Genomic DNA, 7801 nt, shown 5'->3' with positions numbered 1-7801 from the left:
CATTGAGGATGGAGACTTATACTTATACATGAACCCTGCTCTTTACCCTTTGCCCCTTATGGGATATGTTGGCTTCACCTGGTTCCACTAATCTTCAGAGGGATTTCTGAAGAACTGGAGATTTTATCATGTACAGCTTTTGATTTCAGGAGTTTGGCCTTCCTTTCTAAATGTCAATTACATTACCTGGAAAGATTTACCTGTTATATACCATTCCTGTCTTCCAAAAGTCTGTAGTTTCCCTACAGTTGACTATTTGGTGAGGACCTAAAGCATGGTAATTCGTCAATGTGCTTCTGAACTCCTCACATATTAAGAGTAACAGCCAAAAATTAAAGAGCCCCCCCAAACCTAAGTGATCGGGATACCTAAACATTCCATGTAAAAGCCTGACCGATATCAGAGTATGCGCTATGCTTGCTTTGCCTTGAGGTTGGATGGACCTCATTAAGGGTTTGGTGAGACCAGAGAGCTCAAATGATCCCATGTTTTCCCTACTTACTCAACTGTTTAATTTAACCCCGATAGACCTCCTAAAGAGTGACAATTTTATATTTGTTTGTCAGTGTTAAGGAGTAGATCTACTTACTGAAAATAGTGTCTAATTCCCCTTTAAATGTGCAATGAATATGGTTTTCAACAAATTGAAGTGAATTAATGCTCTCAACTTCAGTGTATAAATAAATATATATGGAAATAAAGTTTACAGCTTTAATTGAGTTTGTAAGTGGTGTGATATATTTTGTACACTTTATTTGTAGACTTGTGTTGGACGTAGCTGGTGCTTAACCTGTCTGTTTTTTTTGATGTGCCTATGGAGTATTTATTAGAAGTCTTGTAGGATACCATTAAAGGTCCACCAGCTCCTATCTTCTGGGAGCTTTCCAAAGCTTGATCTCACTGTGGAAGAAAACATTACACAAAGCGACACAAGAAAAGGGACTCACCGCCAAGCCATCAAATCATCGTAATTGTAACCATACTACTAGATGCAGTGTATGGGTAAGACTCTGTCCGCAAGCACTGCATTACTCCTATCTGCTTCTTTGGATGTTTGATACTTATCAAATATTGCTAGTTTCCTTAAATATTACACTTTTATGCTCTGATCTTAAATAATCTTGTTCATATCATATGTGTTTGGTTCCAGAAACTATTTTGGATAAAATCACACTTTATTCAACACAGCTGAGCAACATAAACATTTTGTAACATGTGGCAACCTTTAAAAAGTACTTGTTGATCTCAGAAGGCTCGGCCTTGTTCTTCGTTGGTTTATTTATTGGGGTTGAAAGCTTTGGCCACCATCTTGTGCTAATCGGAATGATCTGTAACCTTTCAAACTGGTTCTGGAGCGGCTCAGTCTGCCAAGGCTGATTTCACATTGCAGTCACTGGCTGGTATTCTTATCCATTTAGCCAAAATAAATATAATATCTATCGGAAAAAGGAAATGTCCCTCACAGGGCATGGACACTGAATTTATGGTTCCCTTTTCTATTCTACTGACTATAAAATTAACAGTTTGTCTAACTCTAGAGCTATGAAGAATTGGCTGCTGCTTTGCTTTTTTAATGCATTGTTTGGAAATTGAAGGAGAAAAACAGTTCTGTTCATGTGTGGTAGCTGAATGTTTTAATAGATATTCCCTACAGGAGTCAACAACCAGGAAACATGAATAAAATGTGAGTACAAAGTAACAATGGTAAAAGACAAGAAAAATCAAGTGGGTATAGGTTAGAATAACCTGTAAAAAGGACATCTTAGTAAAGGGCGCTTTTTGTTTCTGCTCCTTGACTTTAGTATTCATTCATTAGTATTCCCATTGACCTGCTGATGCAGGTAGATCTTGCCTGGCCCTGTGCAATGAATAGTTAAATCAATGGGAGCCTTCATCCATTAAACTGATTATAATTTGCCAGTATAATGTCAAACAGATGCTAACTATTAAAGACTTCTGGCTAGACCTTATTGTCCTACATCATGATGTCTTTGTGTGGAAGACAAAACTTGATATGTAAGAATTTTAGGAATATTCAGTTTATATGAAACTTAAACTATCTGCAGGCTTCACAAGGCTCGTGAATTCACCTATGGAGGCTTTTTACAATAAGGTGTAGCGTCTGCGCTGGTGAATGCTATAGCCACAGACTATTGGCCTGGCATTTGATATAGTATTGATTTTAAGTATTTAACCTTTTACTTTAATGTATTAATGATTTGTAACTAATGGTTTTTTACTAAGCTAGTGAGATCTGCTATGGTGACACTAGTTCTTGTACAGCATGTATTGGGGGGGTGCTTGGCATGACATAGCTGGGAGCATAGCTTGAAGAATTCATCCAGAAGTGATTCCGTGATCCCAAAAGTCTCATTGCCTCACTACATGGCAAGTCAACGCTCGGACATCCCAAGAGATGCTTTGTACGGAATTGTAAGGTAAATCCTGTTGCATCTAATATCAGCTTCAGAGCCAACTATTTGTGCCAAGTATGTTGCTCTGCCATGTTTCTTGGCAGTCTTGCTGTTCTTAGTAGTAGAATATGGGAGAACACCAGTTTGGTTCTGTGAAATATAATTAATGCTCATAATGATATGGTGCATTTTTCTAGGATGAACATGTTTTGGGTAGAGAACGGCTTCTACCTCCTCAGTCCCCTAGACACCCAATGCATACAAGGTAGGTAAAGCTCTGATCACGCTACATGTGGCTTATTTCCTGTTACTTTAGCACAGATATGGTATAAATCTTTTTAATTTGCACTCAGCAAAGAAGCGTGAGAATTTTTAAGGCGCGAAGAGATGTATGTATTTTTACAGCTGCTGTAAAAAGCAGGTCGGGATCGTTTGTTACGCGGGAACTGCCTTTTCAGCAAGGTAAAGGTCGCATAACACTCAGAGGTCAGAGCTCAAAGCACTGCCTTTCACAAAGGGAAGGATTTATGAGACGTGGTCTTTGGGGCATTTGTAATGATGGCTTAGGGGGCTGCATGTTCGTGAGCCTTTCCCAGAATGAAAGATTTCCCCCTCAGAACTATAATCTCAAAGAAAATATCTTTAGAATGTGTCTGCGCAGCAGTCTGTTTCTCCAAGTCTGTGCGGCTTCTAATAAAGATGTGGCTTTACTACAAATACAGTGCGGGCCGTGAGCTCTCCAAGACTTTTTACTAAAAAGCATAATTAACATGTTTAACCCCTTAAGGACAATAGGGGTTATTACTCGTAGTATATTGTGGGACAATGGCTATTTTAACATTTTTCGGTGTTACTGTTTAGCTGTGATTTTCTTCTTTCTCATTTCATGCTCCCACACATATTATATATTGTTTTTTTCAGGACAAATAGGGCTTTCTTTAGATACCATTAATTTTATCATATCATCTAATTTACTATAAAAAAAATGATAAAATATGGGGATTTTTTGTTAAAAAATTACTTTTTCTCACTTTTTAAACAAAAAACTTTTACTCATCTGCAAAAACGAATGAAAAAACCTGCTAAATAGATTCTACTATTTGTCCTGAGTTTAGAAATACCCAATGTTTTTATGTTTTTTTGCTTTTTTCTGCACGTTATGGGGCAATAAGTACAGGTAGCGTTTTGCTATTTCAAAACCTTTTTTCCAAATCTAGTAATTCTTCCCCCCATGTGCCATTTCGGGTATCTTTGAAGCCGGCCAATGCAATTTACCCCATCAAGTCATATATTTTTAAAAACTAGACACCCCAAGGTATTTCACATGCTGGTAATTTAACCCTTTCCATGCACTAATTTTACCACCAGCCTTTGTGAAACTTTATGGTAGTAAATTTTTTTGTATTTTTTTCACACACGTTGTACTTCAGGTATAAATTTATCGCTCCTGGTATATGTCCCTGTCAAACAACACCCCAATATGTGTTCAGTAACATCTCCTGAGCGCAGTGATACCCCACATGCATGGGTATGTTGGGTTATTTGGGAGGTAAAAGGCCGCCTTTGTGAGGTGTGTATTTTTTGGCCATTCAGACATCTGATCCTACTGCCCCCATGTCCCATATTTGGGACACCTTTGAACCCGGCCAATTCAATTTACCCCATCCACTCATGCATTTTTTAATACGAGACACCCTATGGGCATTTGTAATGCCAATATTTTAACTCTTTCCATGCTGGAATTTTTGTAAAGATAAAGAATTTTAGGACTTGCTTATTAATTTTTTTTTTTTTTGGTGACAGTGGGGATTTTTATATGTTACCATATTATTTTTATTTTTTTAAACATTTTTAAAATTTTATTTTTAAAAAATTTTTTTAAATTTTTTTTTATTTTTTTTTACTAATCACTCATTAGTGAGCTGGGCTCCATTGACCTTGCATGGTTGGATGCAGTACCTGCTTTCAACCTGCAGGAGGAGCTCGAGAGTTCACAAGAGGGTCTGGATAGACCCTCTGAACTCAGATCTATTGTTAATGCCATCCTGTGAATGACGGCAACGTCATTTACAGGATGGCACTTGTGGTTGCTCTTCGGAGCAATCACAAGGCGATCGGGGGTCGGGGGCTAGTGTTGCTGATATGCCTCGATATCGAGGCATGTCAGTAACACCATTTATGCTTAGGAAGCGATTCCGATCGCTTCCTAAGCTGTTTTAGCCGGGCGCCGCCGCGATCTTTCATGATCGGTGCGGCGGCGGCCATTTTTCTTCCGGGGAGGGCTGCCGAGGGCTGCCCTCCCCGGATCCACGGTCAGCCTCACTTGGGAGGCTTCCGTGGATGCTGCAAAGCCGCCGATCGCGGCGAAAACGCCGCGATCGCGGCGATGCAGCTAGTTAACGGCAGCCCGTACATGTACGGGCATTGTCGTTAACCCCTTGCACGGCAACCCCGTACATGTACGTGGATTGTCGTTAAGGGGTTAAAGAAATAGAATCTAGGGTTAGGTGCATGTAAACCAATGACTGTATAACCATTTGCTTAGGAAACAAAGCTATTTATTTTAAACTGTGCACAAGTGATAACTATCTAAATATACTGTGCGTATATACTATATGGACAAAAGTATTGGGTTTACACCAGCAGGGACTTTCATGACATTGCCTTCCGAACAGACATTAATATGTAGTCATGTATTCCAGCGTGACTAGGGGGGCTCGTCGGGGTTGATTAGTGAATTAAACGTTATTCTAAATTTGATTTAAGATGTGATATTTTTATTAAACAATTAAGGAACCAAGGCTGAGTCAGATGTTTAATCTCAATACGGACAACCAGACATAATGCCACATTTGACTAATTTGTTTTTATTTTGGTTCTTTAGAAATGCTTAAAATCCATTAATAGATATGCTCAGTAATATCAGTTACAGTCAAGCTAGGAGTAAAATAAGCAATAATGCACAAATAATGATTGTACAAAAAAATAAACTTTTATTTCTAGAAACCTGACATAATTTTACATTCAACAGCATTGTTTCTCAAACCGGAATACATATCAGAAAACTTGAATTTTTTTTCCCACACTGTACACATGATTACGATAGAACAATTTGTAGTGTTTTGTGATTTTTGATTAGCGTGATCCAGCAGTTTTGATCTCAACACTTTGGTGGTCAAAGTTAATGTGATTAAAATAAATACTGAAGATTATGGAACATTTTTGGCTATTTTCCAAGAGACAAATCACAAATATTTGAGATTTTGTTTTTGCCAGCAGCTAAACCAATAAACATAGAATGTTAAGGCAGATTTAACCCATCTAATTTACCCATGTTCCTGCTGTCCCTGATTGTTTTAGAAATGGCTATATGCCTATCCCATCTGACCATTTAAATGTTTCTATCACATCCATCTCCTCCTCCTCTCCAAGCCTTGTGTATTGTGATGCCTTTATTAAATAAAGGGTTGGTCCATTAGCATGCCATGTTCTTTGAGTAAGAAGGTCCTCTGTGTTCAGTACCACATTTTATTTAATAATCATACATTTCAACTCAATCTATCAGTTTCGGATAAGTTTGCTTGATTTTAGGCTAGCGCCTAATTTGGTGGAACCCTGAGGGGTTGGTATTGCAAACACTGACTACGGAAGATATAAATGTGACAGGAGACTCAAACGTGTGCTAGAAATAACAAAAGCGACCCTTCAGACTTCCGATACAGAGCATTTTATCTCGCTTACAGCTCTACAAAGATAGCACAACATTAAGGGATTTCCGCTACTTCAAAACACTGAAAACGTACTTAAGGCACAATAGCTCCCAACGCTTCAAAGGATGAAGAACTCTTTAATTGGCCATTAGAGGACTTCATTACCATACTCTGCAATTATTTATGCAGGACTAAATCAGTTGGCACATAGTACATTAAAACTTAGCAGACTTCAGTAGAGATAAGCGACATTTATGGCTTAAGTTTGTTACATGTACAATGTCGACATCAGTATGATGCTGCACTGACAGCTTTGGTAGTTTAAGTTGAAAGTCATATACCCACACAAGATCATTTAAAGTAGCTACAGATGACAAAATAACTTTTTAAAGACAATCTGGTGTTTCAAACATGTTTACACATTTCAACCACAATATAAACAGGAAGCAAAGAATATCAATAATGGCTTCCGCTCTCCCTTGATAGTGAAACAAATAAGGCTATCGGTTCTATTATGTTTTAACCAGAACTGCTGTATCTAACAAAAGCTGCAACGTTAACACAATTTGATCTTCAAAATCAGATTTCAATTTTAAAAACCCACTCATCTAAGCAAAAAAACAAAATATTTTATATACTTTGATAGCAGGAGTTTTTTTTCTTTAACCCTTTTTTCCCTTTTTACAGAAATGTAAATTAGATCTAAAATCTTTGGACAAATTCACCTTTTCAAGATGGTAAGTTGTATTAAATACATTTCATGTATGAAATAGTTAACCTCCCCTACTTTTGTACAGAAATGTTTTTCCTGATTTATATCTGTCCAAATAAATTGGATAATTCTCTTTAGAATGTTGCATCATAGGGAAACTTTTATTAGAGGTTGCTGGTAACTATGTATAATTTCTTAGAAACGTGTATGTAGTAGTACATTTGTTTGTTATTACAACTTAGAAGATCAAATTCAAACAGGAAGCAGGAGAAAATGCTTTGTCAGCTTTTTCCACACAATTTAGGCTGACCCTTCTTTCTCCTTCACATAAAAAAAATAGCTGGTTGTCTGATTAATCATTGGATCGGTTCCTTAACCAACTCATGTCTGGGGATTTGCGTTTGGATCGTTTTGCCAACTTAACTACACAATAAGTACCCACCCAATGGAGTTTATCATACATTATGCAGGGCTGTCTTGGCTCTTGTAGAAGAAACTGCACAGGGCTTGGTGCTTAATAAAAGGTATTTGTAAAATGCTTGGTGCTCGTTGCCTCTCATCTACAACACACTGGGTTCTATTCATGAAAGGAAGAACTGTGGCTTTAACTCTCACGTTATGTCAAACACTCCAGTAAGAAGATCTAAGCTGGTTCTGTATAATACATAAGTCAGCAGGTGAGGGAGACCGAGAAAGCCCTACTGGTTTAACTCTACATTCTACATGGCTGGCCGAGTGGCTCTTGAAGCTAAAGCTCTCTGGGCTTGGACCTTCATAATAAAGTGAGAGCATTAAACCACAACTTTCCTGCCTATTCTCCTTTCAGTGAATAAATCCCACTGTCTCACAGATTTTAATTCAACTAAAACGTATCTGCAATTAGAGCTTTGGAGTGTTCAGTGAATTCACATTTCATGGGCTGATGTTTAAGGAAACATCTCAGACTTTTGAAGCCCTCTATTACA

The sequence above is a fragment of the Spea bombifrons genome, chromosome 10, assembly GCF_027358695.1.
Source record: "Spea bombifrons isolate aSpeBom1 chromosome 10, aSpeBom1.2.pri, whole genome shotgun sequence".
NCBI classification, from domain to species: Eukaryota; Metazoa; Chordata; class Amphibia; order Anura; family Pelobatidae; genus Spea; species Spea bombifrons.
Note: the sequence above shows the minus strand (reverse complement) of the source record.